General features: G+C 48.3%; 1 long non-coding RNA gene across 1 annotated transcript; it reads left to right on the plus strand.

Annotated features, from left to right (window-relative positions):
* The first annotated feature begins 2,668 nt into the window (after nucleotides 1–2,668).
* Nucleotides 2,669–21,109, plus strand: LOC138984665 (uncharacterized). Its single transcript, XR_011461915.1, has 4 exons — nucleotides 2,669–2,864; nucleotides 14,390–14,520; nucleotides 15,126–15,438; nucleotides 20,835–21,109. It is a non-coding gene; the product is annotated as an uncharacterized lncRNA (long non-coding RNA).
* Nucleotides 21,110–27,846: the final 6,737 nt, after the last annotated feature.

Consider the following 27,846-nt stretch of genomic DNA (forward strand, 5'->3'; position numbering starts at 1 on the left):
AGTGCTCAGAATAATACAGTTAGTAAGAGATGAGCCGGGACTCCAAGCCCGTTCTAACTCGGATCCCTCAAAGTAAAGAAACATGGCTTCAGTTTTTTTTTTTTTTTTTTTTTTTTTAAGTACTGGTATTGCCACGATATTGTCTTCTGGTTTTATTGTCAACGGGCAAAAATTCAGCTTCACTCATTATTCTTTCCCCCAGATTAATCAAGAGTCTGTTACATGTAAGGTATTCAAGCTTGGGTTTCGGTTTCCAGATCCTGACTTTCCTCTCCTCTCCCTCTGGGACTTCTCACCAAAGGAGCTCACGAATGAGAACTAAATGGAAAACAAAGTGCTGCTGCATGAATACGGAGCAAAAGCCGACAACGAGGGGGCCCAGAGCTCCTAGGTGGCTGGAAGTGCCCTTCCCAGGGTCTATATTCATAACCTCCCCTTTCATTGTCAAAATGCCTGACTTGGATGATGGATTACATGGTGGCCCAGATGAGACTCCCAGCCTCAGGACAAGCTGGTTTGCAGAAGGCAGTTCAGGTTTGTGGTCACTAGGCGGTCCCTTTGTTCACACTCACCTCCCACTCTCAAACCCCCGAATCTCAGGTGCCTGGATCTGCAGCCTCCACCCTCAGGTGGGGAAAGTGGACCAGAAAGAGAGGCCAACCCTGCCAGGTGAGAGGGTGAAACAGAAAGTGAAAGAGGGTGGCTGGACCCGCCCTGCGAAAACGGGGTTTTCTTTGGCATACTCGTCACTCGGAGACGGGAAGGGCAAGAGGAAGTTCATTAACACGCCCTTACCACTAACACCCATGAGTCTGCCCACCAGTAAAACACTGCCTGATGGATTCTCAGGCTCTGACCAGCCATCCTGCCAATACTTCCTCTCGTGGGAGGAGCATGAAGGGGAGACGTCTAGGAAGAACCCTCTCCCAATGACAGGCACATAACGTCTTGCAAAGGTGCCTTCGAGATGGAATAACACAGGTTCCTACACCCTAGGAGCACCTTTGGTGCCACCAGCATGTCAGAGATGTAGCTTCTGTCTCATTATTTTGCACACTGAAGAGTTCTTGATGCTGTATCTGGTCACTGGGCTTCCTGACTCTACACACACATGCAGTTCAGCCAGGGAGGTGAGGCACATGCACAAGCACCCCCCAGAATGAGGTGGACAGTGGGAAGAGGCCTAAGGGAGACCCAGATCCTGCTCTGGGTGCGTAGAGATGGAGACATCTGACAAGAAACCTTGGAAGACTTCATGGAGGAGGAAAGGTTCAAAGAGACTTTAAAGAGAGGACGGAGCTTCACTGCATGGACAGGGGAAAGAGGGTTGTTCTAGACCAATTTTTTGGTAGCAAGGACAGAAAACCAACTCAGTTAGCTTCATGAAAAGAGTTTTCCTACAAGAAGTACATGGACTAAACTGAAAATGGGAGACTTGGTAATCAATGCAATTCCAAGGGCCCATCCTTCCCTCCACAGATTTCTTCCTGCTTGGGTTTTCTATTTTCCTCTCTGAGCCCTCTGACCCCACTCTGCCATATTTCTTCTCTAACAGACAGAGAGCACGGACTACGTGCCAGGCACTCTTCTAAGGGCTTTAAACAACATTAGCTCATGGAACTCTTCCAACAACCCGAGACAGGCCCTATTCGCACATCTGCTTTATAAATGAGAAGTGGGGCACAGAATGGTTGCATTAGTTGGACAAAGATACACAGCCCATGGGCAGTGGAGCCAGGATTCGAACGGGCCGGCCAGCTCCAGATTCTGCTCACATCCACCGTACACGGCCGCCTCCTGAGAGGTCAAATGGCAGCTGATGCCCAGTGTGGTCAACAGCCCAGGATGTGGTCTGATGGCAAATGTCTTCCCAACAGGCTAACAGTTATCAGCTGTGCCAATCAGATTTTCCGAGCTCTCAAATATGGACAGTAAAGGCCAATGAGTAGAGAGAAGAGGGCAGGCCCCGAGCAAGTACCCAGTTCCCACGTGGAGATTCTCAGCTCCTCCTGCTGTACTCTCAGAGGCATGTATATGGATTCTGGCCTCGGTAGACCCAATTCCATGGGTTTTTTTTTTTAGGACTGGATCTTGGGTTTCCCTAGCTTCTTTCTTTTTTTTGTTTTTTAAAAAGTATTTATTTGGCTGCGCTGGGTCTTAGTTGTGGTACCCAGGATCTTCAGTCTTCCTTGCAGGATGTGGGATCCTTCAGCTGTGGAATGCAGGATCTTTAGACGTGGCATGCAGAATGTAGTTCCCAGACCTGGGGTCAAACCCAGGCCCCCTGCACTGGGAGCGTGGAGTCTTAGCCACTGAACTGACAGAGAGGTCCCTTCTCTGGCTTTCTGAGCTCAGGAATCCCTACAGTAACTACACTTGCCGTTGGTTGATGTCACTGGCGGGGAGTTTCCTTTTCTTGGAATCCGGGAAGCCCACCTCTCCCCCTGCCCTGTCAGGCAGTCTAGCCTGAAGAATAACACTAGTCCTGGCTTGGTTATCCACTCACTGGCTGAACTGGGCAAGTCACTGCCTCTTTCTCTCTGCCTGGTTGGCTGTGGCTGCACAAATGCTAAGATTTTCGGGTGTGGTTCACTGGGATGGAATTCGGGTGGAAGGGGGTGCACTGGCTCATATGACGTCTCAGGCATGTGAAGAATACAGGGATAGAGGAGATGACGGTAAGACTGCTGCTGACACCATTCCTGCTGGCTGACTGTAAGACTGCTACTGACACCATTCCTGCTTTAGAGAGAAAAAGTAATACCCTGATGTGGTTGTTGTTTGTGCGCATGCCCGGTCGTGTCCGATTCCGAGACCTCATGGACTGCAGCCTGCCAGACTCCTCTGTCCATGGGATTTCCCAGGTGAGAATATTGGAGTGGGTTGCTATTTCCTTCTCCAGGAGATCTTCCGGACCCTGGGTTTGAACCCAAGTAGCTATGTCTCCTGCACTGGCAGGCAGGTTCTTTACCACTAGCACCACCTGGGAAGCCCAATATACTTCGGGCAAGTAGTCAATTAAAAATATGGAAGTCAGAGGGCCTCATTGGCAGTAGTTAAGGAAATCCTCATCTCCTGTAGCTAAAGGGCAGATGAGGAGCGTCTTTTGTTATTGTCTAGTCGTTCAGTCATGTTTGACTCTTTGCGACCCTATGGACTGCAGCCCACCAGGCTCCTCTGTCCGTGGTATTTTCCAGGTAAGAAATTTGGAGTGGGTTGCCATTCCTTTCTCCAGGGAATCTTCCTGACCGAGGGATCAAACCCAAGTCTCCTACATTGGCAGGTGGATTCTCTACCACTGAGTTGTGGGCTTTCCTTGTGAAGGGCAGCTTTGCTGCTGCTGCTAAGTTGCTTCAGTCGTGTCTGACTCTTTGAGACTCCATGGACTGCAGCCCACCAGGCTCCCCCGTCCCTGGGATTCTCCAGGCAAGAACACTGGAGTGGGTTGCCATTTCCTTCTCCAATGCATGAAAGTGAAAAGTTAAATTGAAGTCGCTCAGTCATGTCTGACTCTTAGCGACCCCATGGACTGCAGCCTACCAGGCTCCTCCATCCATGCTGTTTTCCAGGCAAGAGTACTGGAGTGGGGTGCCATTGCCTTCTCCAGAAGGGCAGCCTTAGGTCCTAATTATAAGAGTAGCAGAACTTGAGAGAAGTTGATTTCTGAGCCTCGTCAAATCTCTGGTAGGGAAGGAGTGGGACTCTGAGACTCTGGATGGGAATCTCTAGGTAGAGGCACTTGGAAAACTCGACCTCTGATTCTCTGGAAACCTTTGCGGCCTCAGGAGTGACTCACTGTCCCTCGATAGAGGAAGCACCTCTGCTTTCTCCGTGACTGAGCAGAAGCTTCACATGAGACGGAGGCCGCACAAGACAAAGCTTGCCCTCCTCAGAACCTGCCCTCCCTCCCCTCCTGGCCGCTAGACCGACAACTAGGGTTAACTTTCAGCCTCTCTTGAATCTTAGCATAGCTAGCTTGTTTGGATGGGGAAGTTCTAGCCATGCTAAGGAAGGAAACAGATTATGTGTGGAAGGACTTGCAGTTCTTGCCTAATATGTACAAGCAGGATCTGGGAGAATAGGCCTGAAAGGGGATCCTCCTGGTGCTGGATCAAGGGGGCCAGAATCTAAACTAAGTAAGGAAGAGTTTGTTGATATGAGCACACTCTCCCATGACACAGGAGTTAACACCCAGAAAAGGTCCTAGGATCTTGTTCTGATACCCGGCTTGAGACTGAGACAGGTGGGGGTTTCCTGGGGCCTGGGACCCTTTGCTGCAGTGCTTGCACCTGGAAAAACATCTCCTCGAGCAACAGAATAGAAAGAAACTGTGAGGGACTATGCATACACAGCTGGGGCAAATTATGAAGAACAAGATACAAGAGACCCAACTGTCACTTCTGAAGAGCTAGGAGCAAAAACAGGGTGTTGGGCAAAAGCAGGGTACTGCACACATCCCCTGCACTCAACATCACCAAAGGGTGGGCAAACCACTTAAGATACCCCTCCAGCCTGACCCCTGGACACACCACATGTAAAGGAACCAGCTCCAGCTGCCTTGGGGAGTGAGCAAGGGAACCTGCTGCTTGTTTTTGCTCCCCATTTCTGGAGCAGGGGCCCCGGTAAAGCCTTGCTTGAATTTTTTATCTGGCCTCTTATCAACTTCTATTTATTAAGGAGGCCAAGAACCCTAATTGGTAATGAGATGACCCTTGGAAGCTGGAAAAAGTAATACCTAATACAATAAATGGGCTTCCCAGGTGGCTCAGTGGTAAAGAATCCACCTGCCAATGCAGGAGACGCAGATTGGACCCCTGGATTGGGAAGATTCCCTGGAGGAGGAAATGGCACCCCACTCCAATGTTCTTGCCTGGAAAATTCCATGGACAGAGGATCCTGGTGGGCTACAGTTTATGGGGTTGCAAAGAATCAGACATGACTTGGCGACTGAGCATGCACAGACATAGAGTAGAATGAGATGATGTTCTCAGGAATATCTAGCTGTCTAGGCTCCTTTAGACTCTATTGTGGCAGAGAGGTGAATAAACATAGCCCCAGAGCAAGACAATGAGTGTACACTGTTGTCTGTCCCAATTGAATATAAACTAATCTGTGTGGAACACAATACATTTGCCACACTCCTTACCAGCGGCTATGTAATCTGCTCAAATAAAGATACCGTATTGGGTTTGGCAGTTGCAATGGGGCTATTGCTTAGAAATTTTGTGGTAGACTATTGTCATCAGACTATATTATAGTCAGTCTGGCTTTTGCAGAGGCCAGGCCACTGAATTAAATGGAGGTAGGTGGGGGATGACCTTCAAGTCTCTGTGGGTGGCCTATTCTCTGTCATCCTTCTGAAATGTGATATCATTTGTGACTTCCTGCCCTGGCAGGAGAGGCTATAAGTTTTCACTTAGTCTTTGCTACAAAACATAGCTCTTATTCCTCTTTCTCTACTGATCAAGGAACCAATGAGAAGATTTATTTTCAAGTAAGCCCACTGCAATAAACAAGTGGAAGCTGGAGGATGACTACTGGGTAGGTCCATGGACCCAGTGGACCCACTGTGAGATGAACCTGGGCTGCAGCTTCATTTACCAGCTGACCCTACAAGCCTCAGTCTCACAGGTGGAACATGGTGGCTGTTTGGTGCCCAAAGACCTAGGCATTCTCTTTCCCCGTTGTGTCACCTGAGCTATGTTAATTCACCCCTCTGCCACAATAGAGTCTAAAGACACCTAGACCAGTGAGATATTCCTGAGACTAGTATACTGTTCTACTCTATGGGCATGCGTGCTCAGTCACTACTCATGTCCGACTCTCTGCAACTCCATAAACTATAGCCCAGCAGGCTCCTCTGTCCATGGGATTTTCCAGGCAAGAATACTGAAGTGGGTTGCCATTTCCTCCTCCAGGGAATCTTCCTGACTCAGGGATTCAACCTGCGTCTCTGGCATCTCCTGCACTGGCAGGTGGAGTCTTTACTACTGAGCCACCTAGGAAGTCCTGTTCTACTCTATAGATGACATTATATAAATTGGATCAGATGTGCAGAAGTAATGGAAGTACATTGGATTCCCAATCACTACAAAGAATGGGTCACACAAAGACTCATGGGTGCAGAGGTTCTGGGACATAGGGAGACATTCTGTTCAAAGTAAAAGATAAAATTTTGTCTTTGGGCCATGTGACCTGTAAGATCCCATGCTGCCAGAAGTGTCTGAGGTAGAAAAGATGCTATGCAGAGCCTCTGTGTGTCCCCAAAAGAGATGCACAGCACAGGGACATCCCTGGTGGTCAAGCGGTTAAGAATTTGCCTTCTGGGGGAAGGCGCCAAGATGGCGGAGGAGTAGGACGGGGAAAACACTTTCTCCCCCACAAATTCATCAAAAGAGCATTTAAACGTCGAGTAAATTCCACAAAACAACTTCTGAATGCCGGCAGAGGACATCAGGCACCCAGAAAAGCAACCCAACTCCTCGAAAGGAGGTAGGAAAAAATATTAAAGACAATAAAAGAGACAAAAGAGGGAGGGGCAGAGTTCCGTCCCGGGAAGGGAGTCTTAAAAAGAGAGAAGTTTCCAAACACCAGGAAACCTTCTCACTGCCGAATCCGTGCCGAGCTTTGGAAGCACAGAGGGCAACATAACAGGGAGAAAAAATAAATAAACAATTAAAACTCGCAGATTGCGAGCCCTACGGTAACTCCCCCAGCGGAGAAGCAGCGCAGACGCCTGCATCCGCCATTAGCAAGCGGGGGCTGGGCAGGGAAGCACGGCGTGGGCTGCATCGCTGAGAGTAAGAATCTGGCCTGAATACCCTGAGCACTATCTGAGCGAAATAATTTGGGCTAGCAAACCAGACTGTGGGATATCTACCATGCGAAAAGCCAGCCCTAACCTAAGACACCGCCAGCCCGCGCACGGAACAAAGGACTAAACAGAGGTAGCCGGCTGCAAACCTTCCCCCTCCTCCGGTGACAGGCAGCCAGAGCCGGAAGGGGGCAATCGCAGCCCCAGAGAGACATTATCTATAAAACTGGCTTCTTTGCTAACTAAAACTTATTGGGGGTCTGGACGGTCAACATCTGCCTGAGAAGGTGCGCCGGTTTTACACCCAGATAACCAAGTGGCGGGGAGGCGATAAGGCGAGCATTGGCGCTCACCAAACACCTCATCACCTGAGCTGCTCGGACCTGGGAAGAGCACAAAACGCAGCCCCAACTGAGTCTGCGCCTCTGAGGACTACCTGAGTGCCTGAACCTGAGCGGCTTGGACCTGGGAGGTGCATGCAACCCAGGGTCAGCCTCCGATTGTTCCCGGCGGAACAACCTAGAGCCTGAGCAGTGTGGGCAGGGAGGCTACACGCGCTGTGAGCGGGGGCAGACCCAGTGTGGCTGAGGCACTGCGAGCGCACGCCAGTGTCATTTGTTTGCAGCATTCCTCCCTCCCTCCCCATAGCGCGACTGAACAAAGAGAAGAAATACAGCTCCACCCACCAGAACACCGACACAAGCTTCCCTAACCAGGAAACCTTGACAAGCCACCTCTACATACCCACACACAGCGAGGAAATGCCACAATAAAGAGAACTCCACAAACTGCCAGAATACAGAAAGGACTCCCAAACTCAGCAATTTAAACAAGATGAAGAGACAGAGGAATACCCAGCAGATAAAGGAACAGGATAAATGCCCACCAAACCAAACAAAAGAGGAAGAGATAGGGAATCTACCTGATAAAGAATTCCAAATAATGATAGTGAAATTGATCCAAAATCTTGAAATTAAAATGGAATCACAGATAAATAGCCTGGAGACAAGGATTGAGAAGATGCAAGAAAGGTTTAACAAGGACCTAGAAGAAATAAAAAGAGTCAATATATAATGAATAATGCAATAAATGAAATTAAAAACACTCTGGAGGCAACAAATAGTAGAATAACAGAGGCAGAAGATAGGATTAGTGAATTAGAAGATAGAATGGTAGAAATAAATGAATCAGAGAGGATAAAAGAAAAACGAATTAAAAGAAATGAGGACAATCTCAGAGACCTCCAGGACAATATTAAACGCTACAACATTCGAATCATAGGGGTTCCAGAAGAAGAAGACAAAAAGAAAGACCATGAGAAAATACTTGAGGAGATAATAGTTGAAAACTTCCCTAAAATGGGGAAGGAAATAATCACCCAAGTCCAAGAAACCCAGAGAGTCCCAAACAGGATAAACCCAAGGAGAAACACCCCAAGACACATATTAATCAAATTAACAAAGATCAAACACAAAGAACAAATATTAAAAGCAGCAAAGGAAAAACAACAAATAACACACAAGGGAATTCCCATAAGGATAACAGCTGATCTTTCAATAGAAACTCTTCAAGACAGGAGGGAATGGCAAGACATACTTAAAATGATGAAAGAAAATAATCTACAGCCCAGATTATTGTACCCAGCAAGGATCTCATTCAAGTATGAAGGAGAAATCAAAAGCTTTTCAGACAAGCAAAAGCTGAGAGAATTCTGCACCACCAAACCAGCTCTCCAACAAATACTAAAGGATATTCTCTAGACAGGAAACACAAAATGGTGTATAAACTCGAACCCAAAACAATAAAGTAAATGGCAACAGGATCATACTTATTAGTAATTACCTTAAACGTAAATGGGTTGAATGCCCCAACCAAAAGACAAAGACTGGCTGAATGGATACAAAAACAAGACCCTACATATGTTGTCTACAAGAGACCCACCTCAAAACAGGGGTCACATACAGACTGAAAGTGAAGGGCTGGAAAAAGATTTTCCATGCAAATTGGGACCAAAAGAAAGCAGGAGTCACAATACTCGTATCAGATAAATTAGACTTTAAAACAAAGGCTGTGAAAAGAGACAAAGAAGGTCACTACATAATGATCAAAGGATCAATCCAAGAAGAAGATATAACAATTATAAATATATATCCACCCAACATGGGAGCACCGCAGTATATAAGACAAATCCTAACAAGTATGAAAGGAGAAATTAACAATAACACAATAATAGTGGGAGACTTTAATACCCCACTCACACTTATGGATAGATCAACTAAACAGAAAATTAACAAGGGAAAAAAACAAAACAAAACATGTATCTATAAAGTTCACTAAAGCAAAGCACAGTAAAATGAGGTATGGCAATAAAAGGCGTTAAATTTATCAAATAAAAAAATAAAAAATAAAGTATTTATTATGGATAATACTGAATATAATCAAATGTAAATAGAAGCATGAGAAGAAACCCAAGGAAACCCATGCATCCTTCATTCAGATTCCTTCTCCACTAATCATTAATGACACGACTTTGAACAAATTAACCAAACCCAATGAATTATCTTCATCTGTTGTATGGCAGTAAAATGCTCTCATGTTTTGCTTAATTTGAGACTTAGACAAAAATGAAAATATTACACTAAAAACAACTGGCACACAACCTGGTGCTTAATAAAAGTTGATGGCAGTGCTATTATTGTTCTTATCCAAATAATTAATATAACAATGCTGTAGTTCTTATAATGTGGTTCCCCAGAATGAGAGAATAATGGCAGAGGTTGGGTTGTATTATACATGCTAACCCTTTGCTCCTGTAACTGCAAAAAAAAAAAAAAAAAAAGAAACTGCGTTTTAACAAGGTTCTCTGGTGACAGACTTTATTTTCTTGGGCTCCAAAATCACTGCAGATGGTGACTACAGCCATGAAATTAAAAGATACTTGCTGCTTGGAAGAAAAGCTATGACCAACCTAGACAGCATATTAAAAAGCAGAGACATTACTTTACTGACAAAGGCCTGTCTAGTCAAAGCTATGGTTTTTCTCACATCACATACAGATATGAGAGTTAAACCATAAAGGAAGCTGAGCACCGAAGAATTGATGCTTTTGAACTGTGGTGTTGGAAAAGTCTCTTGAGAGTCCCTTGGACTGCAAGGAGATTAAACCAGTTAATCCTGAAGGAAATCAATCCTGAATATTCATTGGAAGGACTGATGCTCAAATTGAAGCTCCAGTCCTTTGGCCACCTGATGCAAAGAACTGACTCATTGGAAAAGACTGATGCTGGGAAAGATTGAAGGGAAGAGAAAGGAACGACAGAGGATGAGATGGTTGGATGGCATCACCGACTCGATGGACATGAGTTTGAGCAAGCTCGGGGAGTTGGTGATGGACAGGGAGGCCTGGCATGCTGCAGTCCATGGGGTCACAAAGAGTCAGACATGACTGAGCAACTGAACTGGTGGTTCCAGGAGTATTAAAGTTTGAAGAGCACGATAATAGTTCACACTCCTCCTCCACCAAAAACACACACACACACACACAAAAAAGATATTCTAAGATTTCATTTTTGGGAGGCACATTTAAAGGAAAAAAGAATGGTTAGCTAATCATTGTTAAACTATACACAACATGTTATACTAGATAAAAAGAAAGGAATACTTGTCCAAAGGGCTTATTGTCCCAGCTGGCATAGTTTGAGGGAACAAAAAAAAAAAAAAAAAGAATTTGCCTTCTGGACTTCCTTGGTGGAACAGTGGATAAGAATGTGCCTTCTGGACTTCCCTGATGGGGCAGTGGGTAAGAAAGTGCCTGCCAGTGCAGGGGACATTGGGACATGGATTTGATCCTCGGTCCAAGAAAATCCACATGCTGCAGAGCAGCTAAGCCTATGTGCCACAACTACTGAAGCTAAAGCTTGTGCTCTGAAGCGAGAGAAGCCATTACCATGAGAAACCTACGCACCGCAAACAGAGTAGCCTTCACGCAGCAATGAAGACCCAGGGCAACCAAAAATAACAGAAAGGAAAAAAGAAAAGAAGCTTGAAAAGAATGCACCTTATAACGCAGGAGACTTGGGTTCCATCCCTGGTCGGGGAACTAATACTCCCTATGCCAGGGGGCAACCAAGCCTGGGCACCGAAACTACAGAGCCCGCGTGCCAGCAAGCTGTGTGTAAGATCCCGCACACTGCGACCAAGATCTGACACAGCCAAAAACAAATACATATTAAAACAAAACCAAAAGGGCCTTCCTGGTGGCTCAATGGTAAAGAATCCGCCTGCCAGTGCAGGAGACACTGGTTCGATTCCTGACCTGGGAAGATCCCACCTGCCGAGGAGCAACTAAGCCTGTATGACACAAATTTTGAGCCTGTGCTCTAGAGCCCAGAAGCCACAACCACTGAGCCCGAGCACCACAACTAGCAAGTAGCCCCTGGTCTCCACAGCTACAGAAAAGCCTGCACAGCAAAGAAGACCCAGCAGAGCCAAAACTAAATAAATACATAAAACTACTATAAAAACCCAAAACATACAAAAAAGAGATGCACAGCACAAACCCATGGGGTTCGGGAACAAGGTCATCCAACTGCAGGAAAGATCTACATGCCACTCAGAAAGAAGCACCAAGCATATTACTGTACCTAAGTAGAGACTGACCAGATGACCATCTGGCAGGACTGGCCATCATGAGGCATGTAACATCAGACCCACTAGTTCATTAAGCGGGCAGACTGAAGAGCAATCCTTCACATGATGGGAGAGGGACAAGCAGGATCAGATGTAAATTGGGCCGGAAGGGACAACTAAGCTGCCTGACCAGGTGGCACGGACCTTCAAGCCACACGTCACTGCTGCATGGGTGTCTCTCCTTCGGCTCACCCCGCTGGCCCCGTGTGGGGTCCCCATGGCCAGATGACAGACGAGAAGGCCTGAGTTTGGCTGCTGGGTGATTAACTCAGGGTGTGGGTAACAAATGCAGGGGACTGCTGTAGCTCTGACACACACAGACAGGAAGGAAAAGACAGGAGAGTAAGGGAATGTCCCTGATGGGTGGGGCTTTGGGGCAAAGGGCACCCGGTCATCCATCCACCCTGAGTGGAAAGAGAGGGGCTTGAGGCAAGAGTATACACAGATGCATGAGCGGTGATAAAAGACTTAGCAAGTTTTGCAAACAAGTGCATCTGTAGCATTTTCCTAAATTCCACGAGTGATATTTTGTGCTATTTGTTTTTCTCTTTCTGACTCACTTCCCTCTGTGTGGCAGCCTCAGTTCCATCCACATTCCTGCAAGCGGCACTCTTTTGTTCCCTTTTATGGCTGAGTAATATTCCATTGTGCATATGTACCATAGCTTCTTTATCCATCCCTCTGTTGATGGACATTTAGGTTGCTTCTCACAGATGCAGAGAACAAACATGGATACCGAGGAAGGAAGAGGGCGTGGGATGAACTGGGAGGTTGGGACTGACATATATATACTACTATGTATAAAATAGATAACTGGTGAGAACCTACTGTATAGCACAGGGAACTCCATGCTCTGCGGTGACCTAAATGGGAAGGAAATCTAAATAAGAGTAGATATATGTATATATATGGCTGATTCATTTTGCTGTACAGTGGAAACCAACATAGAATTGTAAAGCAACTGCACTCCAATAAAAACTAATTTTTTAAAAAAAGGCTTAGCCAGTTGATCAGAGGCCTGGGAGGGGCAAGACTGGAAGATCAAGAACGAAAAGGCCTGGGGAAGAGGCCTACAGTGGACCAATGGGTGAAGGATTTCTGTGCCATTTGTTAGGGCCCATTGTGAAGATCTGCTCCAGAAGAGGCACTAAACGCCTCAGCGAACAGGATGACTTAGCCGTTAGATGAGCTGCCGACCACTGAGTGTGTGCACTGTGGGCTTGTGAATGAAGTAGTCATGTGGCAGAGATGGGATCAGTGGGCACCCTCTTACCAAAGCTCATCTAGTCCTCATCCCCGCTAGTGTGCTGCCTGCCACCAGCAGACAGCCCTGAGACCCCCACCCTGAAAAGCCCCATCACACTTCCATCTTTTCCCTCCCTTGTACAACAAGGGCTGTACTTAGTGGGCTCCTTGTCATCGGGCATTATCAGCTAATAATTGTCCTCACTGTCCAGAGATTGTACACTCATCGGTAATTACAGAGTGTGAGCTATTTTCTGCAGAGGCCTGCTCAGTGCAGCTCACTTTATGAAAGGACAGGAAATTGTCTGCCCTCCAGGGGTGGAGAAGTGTCTGGGAAAACACCAACATGGTGGAATTAGGGGTCCTTTCATTCTACCAATAAATAAATTCTACCAAAAAATAAAATGTATTTATTTGATCTATTATTATTATTTGGCTGCACTGGGTCTTCACTGGTGCGCTCGGGCTTTCTCTAGTTGTGGTGAGCGGGAGCTACCACGTCGCGGTGCACAGGCTTCTCACTGCTGTGGCTTCTTTTGTTGCAGAGCACGGGCTCTAGGTGAGCAGGTTTTAGTAGTTGCGGTGCAGGAAGGCGGACCCCTTCCAGGGCCCGAAACTGGGTTCTTGTCTAACACTCGGAAATGAATTGTCCGAGGAGACACATGTGCTGACAAACCAAGAGATTTTATTGGGAAAGGGCGCCCGGGTGGAGAGCAGTAGGGTAAGGGAACCCAGGAGAACTGCTCTGTCGCGTGGCTCGCAGTCCTGGGTTGTATGGTGATGGGATTAGTTTCCGGGTGGTCTTTGGCCAGTCATTCTAATTCAGAGTCTTTCCTGGTGGTGCGCGCATTGCTCAGCCAAGATGGGTGCTAGCCAGAGGGATTCTGGGAAGTGGACGGACAAGTGGTGTTTCCTTTTGACCTTTCCCGAACTCTTCCGGTTGGTGATGGCTTATTAGTTCCGTATTCCTTATCAGGATCTCCTGCCATAAAACAACTCATGCAAATGGTTACTATGGTGCCTGGCCAGGGTGGGCGGTTTCAATCAGGGTGCTTCCCCTAACAGTTGTGGTGCGTGCCCCGTGGCACGTGGGCTCTTACTGGATTAGGGATGGAAGCTGTGTCTCCTGCGTTGCAAGGCAGGTCCAGGTATCCGCCGAACCACCAGTGAGGTCTTGAAGCCGTACCTTTTGAGGAGTGTTTGTGATATGACTTAATTTCCCAAAACGCACCTAGCAGGGCCCCAAATGGTTCTACATCCCACTGCAGAGCGGAATTCCTAGATCCTGATCGTCATCTTCCTGGCAGGCAGAGAAGAGCTAATTGCAGTGAGAGCCCCAGTAACTGGTGCCTGGTACACTCCCAGCTGTATTACCCCAGACCTTGGGATAACTCAATGGAAGACAGAATTTCCCTATGTTACTGGGAGGACATGAAGCTTCAAGATGCAACTCCCAGGGTATTCAGCTGTCACCAGATTCTGCCTCATCCCCCACCTGCAGAGCCACTGGCCAGGGCCTGGCTTTGCCAGCAGCGTCCTCTGCCCACCTGCGGTTTGGATGTAAAAACCTATCTGTAGTTTCATCATTTCTGTCTCACATTTAGAAGCCTAGGATTTGAGGCTTGCTTCTTTTCCTTTCAGGAGGTGAATCTTCATTTGAAGCCCATCTGGAAAATGGACCAAATGAAGCTGCTCAGAACTTAACCTCTGCTTCCCCAGTCCCATAGATTTCGAGCTCTGTTTAAAAGAGGTGGTGCATGTCCCTGGGCCTGGTGAGAACACTGGCCTTGGGACTTCCATGATGAAAGGCAGGAGCTTGGATGCAACACAGGTCACTCCAGCCCCACACCTGGGCAGCTAACCCCTCCTGGGGGTGGCTCTGAGCCAGCTGCCCGGGGCTGGGCACATGGAGGGATGCGTGGACAGGGTCTGTCCCCACCAGGCTTGCATCAGCACGTCTTGCCATCACAGTACGAGGGAGGAGGAACTGATGCCAGCACACAGGAGGGAAGACACTGGGACGCTAAGCCCCCTGTGCTCCACTCCAACCTCATGCACCCATTTAACAGATGGTGCTCACTTGAGCCCCATGTCTTGAGCCCCATGTCACCCAACTAAGACTGAAGGGCAGGAAAATGGGAAGAATACTAAACACGATCTGAAAACAAATACTTGGCAGCCTGAATCTCTGGGGTGGGAGGTCCAGTCTCCTGATGGCCCCCAATCCAGCCCTTCGCACAGAGCTATACTTCCTAGGTCTTCAGAAACCGGTGGGTGGTGGAATGTCAGAATGAAAGAGGCCTGGAATCCTTGTGGTCAGGACTCCTATTCCCACAGGCTTCATATTAAGGCCCATTGTCCGTCTCTTTCTTTCTAGATTCCCCAGCCCCTAGGGGTAGCTTAGCCCTCCACCCTAAGAGAAACCGAGACAGGAGTGAGTCAGGACATTCCTCCCTTGCCGACTCACCCAGACTGCCTGGGATCAGAATCAGCCAACACCCATCGCAAACTCACTGGTTACACCGGCCAGCCTCGAACTGATACCCACCCACCCAGTGGTGCGTGGCTTGCTGTTTCTCGGAGGCCCACACCCTCTCTGCAGCTTTACCCTCTACTTTAACCCTCCTACAGAAGCACAGAAACACATGATCCTGGCCCCTGGGAGGCATCTCCAGTTTCTTAGGAGTCAGGTAAGTCAAGGCTGGTTTGTACTCTGCATATTTCTGGGTACCGCTGTTTACAGTGAGAAACAGACAAGCCTGCTGTTACTGCCAGGAATGAAACCACAGTAACAGTGTAACAAAATCCCTGTGTGTTTACTTGGCAGGGGGCAGGAATCTGTTGTATCAGAAATCCTGACATAGGGGGAATACTGCAACTTACACAGAAATCTTGCTCAGAGCCTCCTAGCAGACAAGAGGAAAAGTGATTGATACTGCTCTTATTATCAAACAAAAAAAAAGTACACCATACCTGCTCAGGGACCCAGACTTTTGGCAAATTTTTCTAACCCAGAGAGGACCTCGGAAAAATAAGCAAGGAGGGAAAGAAAGGAAAGCAAACTTACTCCCAGCCTTGATGCCTTGACTACTAAATGCTAATTAATTATCACCCAGAGAGAGCATGGAATAAGCAGGGGCAGAAGCATTCGTGGAAAGTGTTACAAAATTTACCAAGTTATCTTCCTGGTGCAGTTTCAAAATCTACTGTGAAGCCTGCAAAAATGCACATTTGTGATCCCAATCCTAGACCCATAGAATTGGAATATCTGAAGGGAGGGGCCCAGGAACCTCCATTTCCTTTGTATTCCCCCATGTGACTCTTAAAAGCACACTGAAATTGGATAACTGATTTGGAGTTCCTTATACTTGGAAAGGGGCTTCCCAGGTGACTCAGTGGTAAAGAATATGCCTGCCAATGCAGGAGACATGGGTTCAATCCCTAGGTTGGGAAGATCCTCTGGAGAAGGAAATGGCAACCCACTCCAGTATTCTTGCCTGAGAAATCCCATGGACAGAGGAACCTAGTGGGCTACAGTCCATGGGGTGGTAAAAGTTGGACACGACTTAGCAACTAAACAACAACAACAACAAATACTGGGAAAGTGCATTAAAATTTGGACCAAAGAGTAATTCCTCTTCCCCCACAAGCATAGCTTTGAGCAACAAAAGATGGCCCCACTCCCAGGACCACACCAGCTGAGATGTTTGTCAGCCAAGCTTGCACACTTGAGCTCACCACTCCCAGCCCTGCCCTGCTGGCTGAGAAGTAAATGCCAAGAGGGATTAAACATGAAAGGATTTTATCAGAGGAAATGCATGTGTGACAGGAAATAAGAGAGGGATCAGAAGAGGCTTCAGAGTGAGCCTGACCCCAAGTAGGGTTATCAGAGGTAGCAAATACACAGCTACAATGCCCAGTGTGAATTTCAGATAAACAAATAAATTTTTTAGTATCAGCAAGTCTCATGCAGGACTGGGGACATGCTTATATAAGAATCGTTTGTTGTTTATCTGAAATTCACATTGACCTGAATGTCCTATAGCTTTTTGGCAGGGGGTGGGGTGGCGGGGTGGTCGGTGTCCTATAGTTTATCCAGCAGCCCTAACTCTGAGGAAAGGAGAAAGGTAGGTTTACTGGCAGCATTCTAAATTGCTGGGCTGTCTAAGGAGGTTCTGCAAAGCCACCGGGGAATCCTTGAGCCAAAGTTATGGGACATCTGAGGCATCTCCCAAAATAGTATTCCTTCTGCACTATTGACAGGTCATGGGAAGTGCCATGGCCTCAACACAAATGAGGGGTGGAATAAGAATCCAAAATCCAGGATCTGGGGCCCTGGGTTGGTTAAGTTCCCTGCAGTGGGAGGTCTTCAAAGCACAGGCTCAGGGCCGCCGCATCCCAGTACAAAGTCCAGTGTGGCTGAGAGGTCAGCTGCAGCTGCCACCGGACACATGTCTTCCAGACCCAGCTCAACTGCCTTGAAATGAGGTCAAGAAAAACATCTCTGCCCCAGTTCCTCCACCCTCCCTCCCTGCCTCACCCCACAGGTACACTGGAAAGAAAAATGGGTGATGTGGCTAAGTACTTCTTCATCCTCAGATCAAAGGGTGGGTGTGTGCTGAGTGGACCAGGCTTCATTCAGGCTCAGATCTTCTCTGGGGACTGGGACACGCTGCCTCAGCCCCACAGAGACTACCTCCACCCAGCACACCTGGCAGATTTGAACACCCCTTTTCCACAAAGGTGAAATCATGGGTCTGAGAGCATCTCAGGTCCATCTCTGGGAAAGCAGAACCGAGATGCCTGGAGAAGAAGAGGGGAGAAGGGCGGGAAGAACCACAAGTGTTGCAGGTCTGGGGAAGGGTGGGTGCAGCAACTGGTGGCAGAGAGTCCTCTGCCCCTCCTCTGGGGCAGAATGACACAGGGGAGTTCATCAGCCAGGGAGCTGATGGAGGGCAGCACTCTCCAAGCACCCCTGCAAGGTGGGGAGCAGCTCTACAGCACCACCGTGCTTGTAAATCACATCCCTAGGTTCTCTGATATTTCTCCCTCTAAAAGGCAATTCCGGACTTCCCTGAGGGTCCAGGGGATAAGATTCCATGCTTCCAATACAGGGGGCCTGGTTCGACCCCTGGTTGGGCAGCTAGATCCTACATGCCACAACTAAGAGTTTGCATGATGCAACTAAAGATCCCGTGTGCAACACAGACCTAGTGCGGCCAAATAAAAATATATTAAAATTAAATACAGATATAAATAGTAAAATGTTTTAAAATAAATATATTTTTTAAACTATCAACAAAAGGCACTTCTCCTTCAATTAAGTATGGAGGTATTCAGTGAGTTGCTCTCAACAAATAAGATGTGGCAGAAATGATGGTGTGTGATGGTATGTAAGACTGGGACATAAAAGATGTTGTGGCTTCCTCCTTGCTTTCCCTCTTGACCTGCTTGCTCTGGGCGAAGCCCGCTGCTGTGTCAGTGTATACACCAGCAGCCCTGTGCAAAGCCAAGTAGTAAGGAAGCCCTCCAGCCCTTATGCAAAGCCCAGTGGTATGCGAGCCCTCCAGCCCCGCTTGAGCATTCAGATGACTGTAGCCCCAGCCAAAAGCTGGAGTACAACCTCACCAGAGACTCTGAGTCAGAGCCACCCACAGAAAGCGGCTGCCAGATTCCTGACCCACAGAAACGCTGAGATAACAAAGGTTTGTTGTTTCTCTCTTTTAAAGCAACATGACTTTATTTGGCTGCCTCGGGTCTTGGTTGTGGCACGTAGGATCTTCAATCTTCACTGTGGCACGTGGGATCTAATTCTAGTCCCTGACCAGGGGCAGAATCTGGGCCCCCTGCACTGGGAGCGGGGAATCTTAGCCACTGGACCACTAGGGAAGTCCCGTGTTTGTTGTTCTAAGCCACGAAGTTTTGGGGCGATTTATTATGAAGCATTAGGTAACAAATATAAGGACTGCAGCTGCAAGTTCGAATGGCCACTCTGCGCCCTTGGACAGATTCCCACACCCCAGAGAGAACACCGACCTGGAGTCAGAGGTGGCCAGCCGGGGTGCCCTAAGGGCCGGCAAGGGGCCTTCCCAGCCTTAGGGAAAGGAGCACAATCACATTTCCTTCCAAACGCCTTCTATCTGACACCAGCCACAGGCTTTCAGACTTAAAAGTCAACCTGTTGTCAGCTTTGTTCTCTGGCAAGGGTCCTGGTCCCGCAGGCTGGCTTGGGAAAGCCCTTAGAGCACAAGTGAAGACATTCAAGGTCATGCAGATCTCCTCCAATCTCTTCACCAGCTCTGTACATCCCTCCCCTAGCTTCTGCATGCCCTGTTCCTGGGGGCTGGCCCCTGGCTCTAAGAAGATGACACTGCGGCCACCTCGTCCTTACAGAGAGCTGGGAGCTCCCTCTGGCTCCCTGGCAGCCTGTGACCAAGAACTCCCTAGTGGGAGGACAGACACCAGCTCCTTTGCCTCGAAGTGAGGACAAGCCCAGGGCTCCCTGATGTCTAGGATCAGGCCGAGACTGCGCTCCCCCTGAACTCTCCCCCTTGGGCGGAGGGATGGTGATGTTGGGGAGGTGGCTCCTTTCCATCCCTCTCCTGCTTTCCCCACTGCCTGACCAGGTTCTCCTGAGAACACTCCCTTCAGAAACTGCTGGCATCAGGTCCTTGACCAGGTTCTGGAAGACTCTGTCCTGAGACTGTGAAAACACAGGACCTTCCAAGAGTCATGCAAGAGTTACCATCATTAGACACACACTTAGGAGTTGGGCTCTGCCCTCCATCTTCAGAGCCAGAGGTCAAGAGGAGTATTTGGGGTGCCAAATCACATCTGGAGAAATTGGGCATTCGAAAGACTAAGAGACTGGCCCAAGGTTCACAGCAAAGAAAAGTACTAGGACTCAGGTCTGTTCCTCTAAAGCCATGCTCCTGGTTGGACCTCGCTGCCTCCCCTACCTGGGCTGCTTAGAGTGTTTCTACATGTTTGTCTTTTTAACCCACAAACCCAGACCCACTTATCCAATTTCCACTAAGACCACACACGCTCCAAAGAATATGCACTCCTCAGGGCTCGCTCGTGAATGGCAGCGCCAGGATTCCAAACCAGATTCCAAACCAGGATTCCACACAGAGTAGTGGAGGCAAGGCTGTAGTCAAGTCCGGTGTTACGATGTGGCTGGCTGTGACCATGGGTGGTTGAACACTATGCCCCAAAGGCCCTGGCAAGGCAGAGAACCACACTTTCAAAGGAAGCCACAAGTCCCAGTTTCAGACACCCAAAGGAAAGTCTCTCCATTCGGGGCACTGGAGGTGACTTGAGGGGACGAGCTGAGACTTCTCAATGTCACCCTGCCTTCCCCAGAGCATCTTGGTCCACCCTATTCTCATCCTCATGACCTCTCTCCCAGTGACCCTGAACACAGAGCTGCTCCACCCCTCTGGGCCTTGGCTTGGGCTGGTCCCCTTACCTACAGTGCCCTCGTCATGCAGGCTTCACTCTGTAAACAATCTTAAACCATCTATTGTTGCATGCTAGTGTGGCACAGCAGTGAAGCGCTTGGGATCAGGTTCTGAGAGCCTCTGGTCTGGGCTCTGCTCCAGGTTCGGCTCTGCTGTGGAACAAACATGTGAATGGGAGTGAGTTACCTTCTCTACAGCTCTCGTCATTAAGTTCTGGGTAGATGGCCTATAGACAGGGCCCTTGAGAGGCAGAGTGGACTCCTAAAGTTTAACTTTAGTTGCTATGGCCTGACTCACTGTACCTCACCTAGAGTGGCAGAAGGTGCTTTGGGAGACAGAGGGACTACACAGTGTTGGCATTAATCACTCAGACTGCCTCCAGTTGACAGCCTCTTCACCGACAGTGTGGGGTTCAAACCCCAGTCCCTCCCTTTCCAGGTGAGGAACTTTGGGAAAAGCTCTGATTTACTTTTCAGGGCTGCTGGAAGGACAGATAAGTGTTTTGGACAGTACAAAACAATTGTCACACAAATGGGAGATATTGGTGCCAAAAAGGGGCTTCCTGGAGATTAAACAGGGGCAAAAGTATGGCTTTCTAATGGTGACATCTCACTCATATGCAGGACAGAGGAAGAGCTGCCTTTAGAAGCAGATGACCTACAAGTTCTGGGGGATCCAGCTTTGACAGTCTCACATAAAGCCATTCTGGGCCCAGCCAAGGAGCCATCACCCCTAAAGACAAAGAACCCTGTAGAAGTTGGGCATTCAGAATGGAGAGTTCTCAATAAAATAAAGCTTTCGTTTGGACTTCTCTGGTCATCCAGTGGTTAAGATCTACATTTCCACTGCACGGGGCAAGGGTTTGCTTCCTAGTTGGGGAACTAAGATCTCACATGCTGCAGGCTGCAGGAAAAATAAAAATAAAGCTTTCATTCAAGAAAAGCTGAGTGTGGAACTAAGCCAGACACTTACATGTTTTGTAGAGGCTCATTTACACTTATAACTTTGCAAAGAAGATGCCATTGTGCCCACTTTATAGGTGAGGAAAGTAAAGCTCAGAGGTGTGGCTACCTGTCCAAAGGTTCACAGTCCATTACCGGAGGGGCCAGGATTGCAACCCAGAGGAGCTGGTTCCAAAGTGGAAATAACTGTCACCCATTGCATGTCACAGTCTTCCTCTCTAACATTATCTTATTTGACCTTAATGTCAGCATCTGAGATAAATGTCCCTGGCCCAGGTCCAGCTCATGGTGGTGCATCCATGGAGCCAACTGGTGGTCATATCTCTAGTTCTCAGATGTGTAATGTACTGAGTGGATACACTTGGGAGTAAAAACCACGCCTCAGGTTCCTGGACTGTGGGGTGGGAGCCAGGATAGTGGAAAAGGGGAAGGTTCAAAGCTGCCCCCAGCCATGTCACATCCTTAGGAGAATGGTGGAGACTAGTGCTTTCTCAGTGTCCTAAAAGATACAAGGATTGCAGCCCCCTATCTAAGCCACAGGGTACTGGAAGATGGAAGTGAATTGTCTCAAACTTAACCATGCAACTAAGCCCAAGTGCTGCAACTGCTGAGCCTGTGCGCCACAACTCCTGAAACCTGGGCATCCTAGAACCTGTGCCCTGCAACAAGATAGGCCACTGCAGTGAGAAGCCTGCACACCGCCACAGAGATTAGCTCCCGCTCACTGCAACTAGAGAAAGCCCGCAGGCAGCAATGAAGACCCACACAACCAAAAATAAAGAAACAAATGTTTAAAAACATATACAGCGAAAAAAAAAAAAAAAGCCAGATGGTAGCCCCAACAGCTGTTACCAAATGCAGTATCCTTGCTAGAGCAGATTAACAAGACATAGTATGCAGCTATTGGTCTGGCAAATGCATTTTATATTGGATAGTTCAGATGGGAAAGAATCTGTCTACAATGTAGGAGACCTGGGTTCTATCCCTGGGTCAGGAAGATCCCTTGGAGCAGAAAATGGCAATCCACTCCAGTATTCTTGCCTGGAGAATCCCATGAAGAGAGGAGACTGGCGGGCTACAGTCCATGGGATCACAAAGAGTCAGACATGGCTGGGACTAACACAAGAAGAACCATCCTTCTCAGAAGAGGGGATCAGAGAAAATTCACTTTCTCTGGGGATGAACAGCAGTACACACTGATGAGCCTGCCAAGGGCTAGGTCACCTCTCCTGTCCTCTGTCATCACATAACATCCAAAGGGATCTGTCTCACCTGTGCCCCAGAGCACTGCAGGTCCGCTGCATTTTGAGATCATGTCATCAGAATAGAGGATCGAGAGGTGACAGGTATGTGAGAGATGTTAGTAAGACACACACACTCAAGAAGGTGAGGGATAAATCCTAGGCGGACTCAGGTACCTACCAGACAGAGCAAGCGTTTACGGGTGTGGGGACACACCAGAACATGCCCTTTGACATAAAGAACACACTGGAAAATTAATGAAGAGGGTGCCTGAGAGGACGGGGTAACATCCTGCAAGAGGCAGTGTATACCCTGGTGCCCTAAGTCAGTGGGCATTGCATGGGGCTATGTCTCCATTAGAGGGGTTACACAGTCTGGAAACCAAGAGCGGGGAGCAGAGTGGTTCCAGTCACTGTCACTTCTGGGAACCCAGATGGAAAGTTCATGTCGCCAGGAAAGTTTAGAAATTCTAGTAACCAGAGGAGAAACACTTGCACTGGTGAGAGCAAGGATTCCACCAGACCCCAGGCTGTCCAGTCACTTTGGGCTCCTCATGCCAAGACACTGGCAGGGAAGGACAGGAGTCCCTCCCTGACTGGGTAATAGACTCTGGTCATCAGGAGACAGTCTAGCTGCTGATCCACAGTAGGGGCAAGAAAGAAGAGGTTTGGCACCTAAGTGGTTCACTGGGACAGCTCTCAGTTCTCTCGTCCCCAGTTTCAACAGGAAATGAAGAAATGCATGGACCAAGAAGGGCCTGGTAATAAGCAGTACAGACCTCTCAAGGATGAGGGTCTCACTCACCACCACCCCCATCCAAGCCACCTAACCAGTGGGGGTGCCAGCTCAGGGCACAGGGGCACAAGGAGGTGGTGCAGCAAGGGGTGAGGATGTCAGTTATACCCTCGAGACCAGCTGCAGGGAGGAGGGAGCTGAATTCTAGACCTCCAAGCTTCCCCCACAAGAGTGCCCAAGAAAAGAGGCCCAGTGGGGACTGGAGGAGCTGCTTCCCAAAACTTATCATATAAAACTGGTGAATCTGGGCTTCCCTGTTCAGCGGTAAAGAATCCACCTGCTAATGCACGAGACATGGGTTTGAGGATCCCACATGCTGTGGGCCAACTAAGCCCATGTGTTACAACTACTGAGCCTGTGCACCACAGCTGCGGCAGTCTGCATGCCTAGAACCCCTGCTCCACAACAAGAGAAGCCCTCGCACCGCAACTAGAGAGAAGCCTGCATAGCATCAAGGACCACGCACAGCCATTTGTAGATAAAATTATTAAAACACACATACACACACAAAGGATCGCATGTGAATCAGTTCCAATGAGGTCGATGAACCTAGAGTCTATTGTACCAAGTGAAGTAAGTCAGAAAGACAAAAATCGTATATTAACGCATATATGTGGAACCTAGAAAGATGGTATCAATGATCCTACATGCAGGGCAGCAAAGGAGACACAGACATAAAGAACAGACTTTTGGACCCAGTGGGAGGAGAGGGTGGGGTGATTTGAGAGAATAGCATTGAAACATATACATTGCTGCTGCTGCTTAGTCACTTCAGTTGTGTCCAACCCTTTGTGACCCCATGGACCATGGCCCGCCAGGCCCCTCTGTCCATGGGATTCTCCAGGCAAGAATACTGAAGTGGGTTGCCATTTCCTTCCCCAATGATAAAGTAAGAAGTGAGTGAAGTGAAGTCGCTCAGTTGTGTCTGACTCTTTGCGACCCCATGGACCGCAGCCCACCAGGCTCCTCCATCCATGGGATTTTCCAGGCAAGAGGACTGGAGTGGGGTGCCATTGCCTTCTCCAACATATCCATTACCACATGTAAAACAGATAGCCAGTGGGAGTTTTATGTATGACACAGGGAACCTAATGCCAGCGCTCTGTGACAATCTGAGGGATGGGGTGGGGAGGAAGACAGGGTTGAGGGGAGGGGTCAGGAGGGAGGGGTCACATGTATGCCTATGGCTCATTCACAGATGTGGCCGTTGACACAAATTTTAATTTATGGCAAAAACCATCACAATGTTGTAAAGTAATTATCCTTCAGTTAATAAATAATTAAAAACCAAACAAAACCAGTGAATCTGAGTAGTGTGAGGGATGGTGGACATTGAATGAACCGCTAAGATATCTCCTTCCTCCAGGAACGGAGACTTGCTCCCCCGCCTGCTGGTGGCTCACACTGAGTCTCTCTGGGACCCACCTTCTGCTGCAGTGACGCCCTTATCCAAGGCTGAGATGTGTTCAGAAGGGCTGCCTGCATCTAGAGCCTGGTCACGGTGACCAAGCAGCCTCGTGCCCATACAGGTCCACTTGGAACCAGAGCTCTGCACCAGCTGGACCAAAAGGTGAAAGCTAGTTGCACAGTCGTGTCCAACTCTGCAATCTCATGGACTGTAGCCTGCCCAGCTCCTCTGTCCATGGAATTCTCCAGGCAAGAGTTCTGGAGTGAGTTGCCATTTCCTTCTCCATTTCCTTAACTGCACTGAGGCCTTTGTCAAGACTGAATCACGTTCAACCTTGCCCTCCGGTCAAGCCTGCTGTCTTCATCCCCTAGAGGTCTTGACCCTAAGAGCTCTCTCTTGTGAGCCTGGATTTTGTAGATAAAACGATGCCAATCTGTTTCCCCCGAGGGGCTAACTTGAGACAGGGATCCTCATTCAGCCAGGCTCTGCTGAAGGCTTCCGAGTATGAATCTCACCCCAAGCTCAGGGTAGCAAGAAGTAGGATTTTATTTTTCTACAACTTAACCCAACTTCCACAGAAGTCCCATTCTGCTGAGTTCTGGATGCTTCCCCCGCTGTGAGGTCCAAGTTCAGGGTCTCACACTGTGCCCAGATCCTTTCTGGACGACCCTCCGGAAGTTCCATCCCCAACACCCACCTCAACTCTGTCCTTTCCAGCCTCCTCCCCGATCCCACCTCCAAACCTTTCTCCCAGATCCAAATGTTTTCCCCCAAAAGTTGTGAATAGAGGTGGGGCAAATGCAGCTCATGGAATTAGCCTACGTTCTAAATTCTTAAACATAAATAATTACAAATTAAGAAATCCCACATAAAAATCCATTTTTTTTCCTGCTTCTAAGGAAAAAAATCAGATGATCTATCCTTCAGTTCCCCTGGTAACAGCTTGCTGAGGCAAGGAGCTGCTGCCCCTTTTGGTAGACCAGATGGCTGGGGTCCCTCCTACGGTCTAGATGGCCTCCAGCCTGCTTCTCTTAGCCATTTTTCCCACCTGGTATCAAAGCTTAGCCCTTGCTGTTTTGGGGCTTCCTTAAGGACTCAGGATTGCAGTTTTGGGAATTAGGCCTGATTTTCACTTCTGTTGCTCAGGCAGTGGTGGGGGAAGGAGTTGGTGGTGGTGAGAGAGAAATGCCAAGAAAGTTCCTTGAGGTGGCTTGTGAAAGCTGGCATAGTTCAAAAGTAGAAAGAAGAGAGGGCATCCCAGCAGGTGAACCCACCTGAGCAGAGGCTGTCTGCAACCCCCCAGGACAGATGAGGGGGCCTGTCTGATGAAAGCATGGGGTGGAGTTTATGGAGCAGCGGGGGAAAGGCTGGGTGGGAAAATGGGCCAGACGACAGGCAGCAGCCTTGACCACCCAGATGCCAAGCTTGTGGGCAGCTGGAGGCAAAAAAAACCCATGCTTCTCCAAGTGTCCTGCATTTCTGAACAACACAAAAGGGAAGCAAGTGGGTTCACCCCAAACTGCCCTCTGCACCCAGGCCTGCAGCAACCTGAAAGGAATCCGGCTCTCCCAACAAGTCTGGCTAATGTTTAGTTCAAGGCTCTGTGTCAGGCCCAAGGAGGAGGGGGTACAAGGAAAGACCAAGAGCAGAGGTTGGAAAACATACATGCATGTTCTTGGACATTTCCTCACATCGATGGTGAATTCTAACTTCCCTTTCCTTGTGTTTGGGTCCCTTTAGTTACAAGGTTCTAATCAGTAAAATGGGCTTCCTAGGTACCACTAGTGACAAAGAATCCCCCTGCCAACGCAGGAGATTTAAGAGACACAGGTTTGATCCCTGGGTTGGGAAGATCCGCTGGAGAAGGGAATGGCAACCCACTCCAGTATTCTTGCCTGGAGAATCCCATGGACAGAGGAGCCTGGCGGGCTACAGTCCATGGGATCACAAACAGTCTGACACGACTGAAGTGACTTAGCACACACAATCAGTCAAGTACTGATGTGGATGACTGATGTGTGACTTCTGAGGCCAGGTCATAAAAGGAATACAGCTTCCTCCTTCCTCTCTCTATCCCTGCCACCTGGCTGTAAGGAGGCCCAGGCCACACAGAAAGAGGCCACCCATGAGCCAACAGTCCCGCCAAAAGTCAGTATCAACAGCCAGCGTGTGAGTGAGGGTCCTTCAGACAATTCCTCTCCTGCCCTAGCCTCTCACTGCCCCAGCTGTCACCATAAAGTTAAGCAAAATAGAGGCAGTTTTGCTGTTTTAGCTTCCAAGTATCAGAATGGTTTGCTGTGCGGTAATAGGTTAAGTGGCCCGAATACACAGACCCTGTCCCCGGATGATAGATAAAGCCACTTCTGGATAACTCACAGCCGAGCACAGTGTCTGGAACATCCTAAGTGCTCCTTAGCTGCCAGGGCTGGTGGAGGGTTCTGGATAGGACAGAGGAAGCCTCTTGCCTATGACGGCACTCCTTATCTCTTAGTATCCATCTCATTCCCCACCTGCACTCCTGCAGGGACCAGTAATTCCTTTCACCTACTCAGAGCTTCAACAACCCTGGAGTAAATGACTCAGACTTCAGCAGCCCCTCACCGATGAACACTTCCCGCTTGTCCTCCTGCTAACATTGGGGCTGGGTCTCCACCCGCCTTCCCTGTGAGATGGTGGCTTAGCAGGAACCGACTTCCCAGATGAACAGCTACTAATACTTCCTGTGTTTTTTAAGTTATAAAGGCAAGACAGCTACATTACAGAAAATGTTAGAAAAGCAAGAAAAAAATCACTCGCAACTTCAACATCCTGCCCTGCCAGCTCATTCTTCTCATCTTTGTGTTTTTCCCCCAAATCTACACCTTAAAAAAAGAAAAAGAAAGAAAGAAACCTGTTAAGAGTCACGTTTTCCATTTAATTTTGAATGTCGCAGCACATGCTTTTGTCATAATTATCTTTTTCCTAATGAACACAAAGCAGCATTGAGTAATTGAACCACATTGTCTGTAATTGTTACTCCGCTGTCTGGCATTTAGGTGGTTTCCAGCTTTCCTCTGCTGTAAACTTCTTCCTGCCTAGAGATCTGCCCACAGGCAGAACTGCTTTCTCAGGACAAAGTCCTGGGAGAGAAATAACTGGGACGGAAGGTATGGGTATTTTATGGTTCTGGATATGCATCCTTTGTCAACTGATCACAGTGACTTTAAAAAATTTGAAATTGTGGGAGAA

Source organism: Bos mutus, chromosome 22 (assembly GCF_027580195.1).
Source record: "Bos mutus isolate GX-2022 chromosome 22, NWIPB_WYAK_1.1, whole genome shotgun sequence".
Lineage (NCBI taxonomy): Eukaryota > Metazoa > Chordata > Mammalia > Artiodactyla > Bovidae > Bos > Bos mutus.